General features: G+C 36.7%; 1 pseudogene; it reads left to right on the top strand.

Moving 5' to 3' along the window:
* Positions 1-4,157: 4,157 nt before the first annotated feature.
* Positions 4,158-4,708, top strand: LOC122751271 (annotated as a pseudogene).
* Positions 4,709-5,807: the final 1,099 nt, after the last annotated feature.

The raw sequence follows: 5,807 nt of genomic DNA, 5'->3' as shown, positions 1-5,807 counted from the left end.
TTTTGTAGTTTAAAGTATTGTATGAGAGCACCATTCACCTTGCATGATACTTGCCATACATCACAGTAAATAGTTTGATGGTGTACAAGCATCACAGAAAAATAATCTGATAATATACAAGATAATTATGGGCTGTTTATAAGACAAAGTTTCCCTTTACCTTCAATCATTATTCTACTATTCACTACTTAGAACAGCACCTTCTATCTTAGATCAGAGAACTGCATCTCCACACTACCATCTTTTAGAAGCACAGATCTGACTAGAGAAAGTAATGCACTCATCTTTTTGGCACCCTAGGGACCAACTCAGATGGTGAATGAAAAAATACAGATTATTCCACAATATCCGCAACTTGTTATAGCCATAAGACCATGTTTTATCTCATGTGTCATCAAGCTGTTCAACCATCTACTCGGCCTGCTCCCAATATCTTCTTCCATCTCCCTAAAACAAAATTCCCTTTTCTAGTCACTACTCCTTTAGTTTTTTCTTCAGATATTAGAATATAAATTCCTCTTTGATGGGAATCTGTTTCTCTGAGAAAAAATATATATATTTACACACCCATACAAATATATACTTGTATGTATATGTGTATACACATAGAGATTTGTGTATCTGATGCATGAGTGTATTTGAGTGGCATACTTTCTGACACATAGAAAGTCATATATATACAATGTATATATACACACGTATACATACACATGTATGTATCTATATACATCTCACACATGAGTATATATATTTATTCGTGTATGTGTATGTATGTATGTGTACATACATACATATCTGTGTATGTATATATGTATATATGTATATTTCTGAGATTCTCAAATTAATTCATTAATTTGAAGTGGCAACTTGGACTTAAAAGACCATTGAGATAGTTATCATTTAAGGTACTATCTATCTTTGGAAATAAGTATTAAAATGTAATTTTAGAAATAAGTAGATGCATTTTATTAGCACAAACTTATTTCTAGCCTATCAAAGGTCTAATCTGATCAAATCAAGTAATATTCACCAAACGCTTTACAAATCTTAAAATATATATAAATGCTACCTGTAGTAGTAGTAGTAGTAGTAGTAGTAGTAGTAGATGGGGCTATCATTACTGTAGATTCAAAACATACCAGTATTGCATTGAAGCATTAAAACTGGAACTTTTATTCATAATTAATTTGGTGATCACTTTAATAAGGGGAATGCAAAGGTTGGTTAAAAGAAGAATGATACATGCTTCATTAAAAATATTGCTGATTCTGTCAGAATTGATTTCTTTTTTCTTAATAAAGAACTATGCCATTGTTCCATCAATCAGTCCATTAGGGAGTTCAATGCTTTCCTAATCTAAGTAAAAAAAATAAATATTTTAAAAACAAAAGAAAGAAGGAAGAAGAAGAAGAAGAAGAAGAAGAAGAAGAAGAAGAAGAAGAAGAAGAAGAAGAAGAGGGAAAGAGCAAAAGGAGGAAGAGGAGAGGAAGAGGAGAAGATGAAGATGTAGATGAAGACAAAGAAGCAGCAACAAGGAGCTATGCACTATTACCTATACTGCAACACAGTAGAAACTGTTAAAGATAGCATCTTGAAAATGTGCAAAATACTATTTCACTACTTAATTATTATAGTAATATAGAGAGGTCTCATGTACCACTCTTTTTTCCTAATGATTTGCTTTTTGCTTCAAGAAAATACTAGATGATTGAGGTTCAGTATTGTAAAATTTATATGATATGTCCCCACATATGTTATTTGGGGGCCAACTGAGTAAACTATTAAGTGACTGTAATTTTTTGTCTTCACTTCTCAGTTCAAATCCCCTTTTTAGTAAGAAGGAGGAAAAACCATTGAGGAAATTGTGAGAATCATGTGAAACAAACTGATTCCATTTTTTAAAACTGACACTATTTTGAGTCCTAAGTTTCATTTTCCATACAGTAATGGCGAGGGTCACTAAAAGAACTCTCAAATTATGGTAAAATATATAAAAATCCAAATGGCTCCTGAATTTGGCCTAAAGAAAGAACTTTCATTTATTGCAAGTTTTAGAAAATTGTATGCACTAAAGTATTCAATTTTTTTGCATTGTCTGTGATCACATTGGGATTATAGAAATAAAGTCAGACAATCAAAGGAAGGAAAATGATTCCCTGGTTTCTAGAAATTTGCATCATATATAAATTAGAGAACAAATTTTTAATTGAAATTCAATGTCCTTACTGTAAATTTCCATATTATATTAACTGTTAGAAACATGTTAGTAGATTTTAGAGGTTTGTAGATTAAGCTTAAGGTCTACCTCCTCTTTCTGGTGGGAAGGACTTCAAGTTAGGAAAGAGGTTTTAGGACTGTTGATTCATTGAGAAAAGTAGATTTAAGGCAAGTACTGAATAAAGAACTTACCCCCTTCTCTTGGTCCCATCTGAAAAGGCACTTAGTCAAAGCTTAACAAATGTTGAAATACCTAAATGAATTAGGGGGAGACGTCCCACTTTATAGAATTTTTGACAGATAAAGAGGAGAAACCTAAGCCAAAAACTCAGAAAATCTTGGCTCCTACCCAAGCAGCTATAGTTTCCTTTGGCTCCTTTTCAAGCTTTACCTGCTTAAGCAGCCCTGGCTCCTTGTCAAACTGTACTGGGAAACTGTGAGTTTTCTGAATGCTTTTATTGTTGCAGAAAAGGCCATATTGCCACAGAATGGGAAAAAAGTCTGCAGTTTGAAGCATAAATTTACCTAATACTTAAGAACTGCCTGTTAATAACATTTTCCTGACAATAAAAGGAGAAAAAAAATTTAGATCAGGGAGCAACTTAAAAATAAACTATGGGGGCAGCTAGGTGGCGCAGTGGATAGAGCACTGGCCCTGGATTCAGGAGGACATGAGTTCAATTCCAGCCTCAGACACATAATACTTACTAGCTGTGTGACCCTGGGCAAGTTACTTAACCCCAATTGCCTAAAAAAAAAAAAAAAAAGAAAAAAGAAAACAATAAGTAAACTATGATGGTGTGGCTAGGGGTGTTATAATGAAAAAGGAGGACTACCTACCCTATTGCCACTATTGCCTGGGCCCAGACTCTGTTGTAGATATTGGAGGCAAGTATCCACAATAATGGGGGTGGGGGAGATGACCAGGAACTAGGAACATCTTTTGGAAGGCCTGAGGTAGAACTTTCAAAACCTCATATAAAAAATAAAAACAAACAAAAAAACCAAACAAACAATACTTTGGGGTAAATTAGAAGTTAATTCACCAAGTAATATTAAAAAAGAAACCATGCATGGCCTAGCTGCAGTAGATGTAAACTATATTAATAAAAAAAGCAATCATCAAAACTATTTGATACTGGCTAAGAAATAGAGCGTTGGATCAATGGAATAGGTTAAGTACACAAGACAGTAGTAAATGACTATAGTAATCTACTGTTGGACAAACTCAAAGACTCCAGGTTCTGGGATAAGAACTCACTATTTGACAAAACCTGCTGAGAAAACTGGAAAATACCATGGCATAAAATAGGCATATACCAATATCTCCTACCATATCCCAAAATAAGATAAAACTTGATACATGATTTAAACATAAAGGGTGATGCCATAGGCAAGTTAGGAGAAGAATAGTTGACTTTATCTGTCAGATCCATGTGAAAGGGAATGATTTATGACCAAACAAGAGATAGAGAATATTAGGATATGGAAAACTGATCATTTTGAATTGTTAAGTTTAAAAGTATTTTTCACACAAACAAAACCATTGCAACCAAGATTAGAAGGAAAGCAGAGGCTGAGAAGCAACTTTTACAGCCAATGTTTTTGATAAAGGTCACATTTCTCAAATATAGAGAGAACTAAATAAAATTTATAAGAATTCAAGTCATGGTCACCAGAAGCACAGGGAAGGGGAGTCCCTGTGGTTTCCTGCTTCAACAGTGGTTGAACGGAACTGGCTGCTCAATTCCCGGCCAGAGCCGCCCTTAGCCACCTCTCACCTTCACCTCCACTAACCAACACTTCTCTGTCCTACCATTCAAGCAGCAGCCACCTGCCTCAGCCACCCTGGCTGTCATCGCCACCCCAGCCTCAGCCGCTGCGCAGCCGCCTCCTCACTCTGCCTCCTCGTCTAAGCTGCCTCCACCATCTCCACCACCATGATGACCTCATCTCCCTCTCAGGTGCGACAGAACTACCACCAGGACTCTGAGGCTGCCATCAACCGGCAGATCAAATGGGAGCTCTACACCTCTTAAGTCTACCTGTCTATGTCTTACTACTTCATCCAAGATGACGTGGCCCTGAAGAACTTTGCCAAGTATTTCCTGCACCAGTCCCAGGAGGAGCGGGAACATGCTGAAAAGCTGATGAAACTGCAGAACCAATGTAGTGTCTACATCTTCCTGCAGGACATCAAGAAACCATACCACAATGACTGGGAGAGTGGACTGAATGCAATGGAGCACGCTCTGCACTTGGAAAAAAATGTCAATCAGTCATTACTGGAACTGCACAAGCTGGCAACCGACAAAAATGACCCCAATTTATGTGATTTCATCGAAACCCACTACCTGGACGAACAGGTAAAGTCCATCAAACAACTGGGTGATCACGTAACCAACCTGCGCAAAAGGGGGGCCATTATTCTGGCATGGCAGAATATATTTTTGACAAGTACACCCTTGGAGACAGTGACAACAAGAGCTAAGCCACAACTGGCTTAAAAAAAAAAGAATTCAAGTCATTGCTCAATTGATAAATGGTCAAAAGATATGATTAATTGGTCTTCAGATAAAATAATGCTATCTATATTCATATGAAAAATATTTTAAAAAACTATTGATTGTGAAATAAAAATTAAAATAACTCTGAGGTATTACCTAACCCCTATCAGATTTGCTGCTGTCAGGGTACATCCATGAGGTTTTATTGCATTTGGGTAAATGGAACACAGTGCCAGTGATGATAAGGTCATGAGATTCACAAGTCTTCAATATGAACTGACAATTGATGTTGCTGTTTCCAACTCCATTCCTCCCAAGGACACCCTGCTATATCTGGTAGATTGAGCCCACTCTAGCATTGAAGCCACCCAGAATTATGAGTTTCTCCTCTTTCAGCATGTTGGTCATAAGGATTTTCAGGTCTTCAGAAAATTTTTTTTGACCTCATCAGAATTTGTCATGGTGGGGACATAGGAACTGATGATGGTGGCATGATGATTCTTGAGAGTGACAATCACATTGTCATGAGCCTGTCATTTACTCTTTTTGGTAGGTGTACAAGTTTGTTGATTAGATTAGTTTTGATTGCAAAGTGTACACTAGATTCACTTCCAGGGTCCTCCTTAATAGGCTGATCCTTCACATAGAAGATGCTCATTTATCTGAGAATTAGAGTTGCTTCAGAAAGGGTCAAGGAATGGTTTATATTTTGTTTTCAGCACAACAAGTCCAGGAGAAGTGCTAAGAGTAGCACAGAGGTCTGTACACATTTGTAAACTTGACCAAGGTCTCTGATGCTGTCAGTCATGCGGGCTTATGGAAAATTATTTCCAAATTTGTTTGCCTGGAGAAGTTCATCAACACTGTACATCATGCTTGCCTGGGTTATGGATGAGGGAAAATGCTCTTGTGATTTCCAAGTTACTAATAGAGTGAAATGAAACTGTGTTCTTGTTCCAATGCTTTTTAGCATGATGTTTTCATTCAGGTTGTCAAATACCTTCAATGAGGACTAACATGGTACCAAAGTTACCTACCACACTAATGGTAAATTCTTCAACTTGAAAAGACTACAAGCCAAGA

Source organism: Dromiciops gliroides, chromosome 3 (assembly GCF_019393635.1).
Source record: "Dromiciops gliroides isolate mDroGli1 chromosome 3, mDroGli1.pri, whole genome shotgun sequence".
NCBI lineage: Eukaryota > Metazoa > Chordata > Mammalia > Microbiotheria > Microbiotheriidae > Dromiciops > Dromiciops gliroides.
This window is presented reverse-complemented; position numbering and strand designations above follow the sequence as displayed.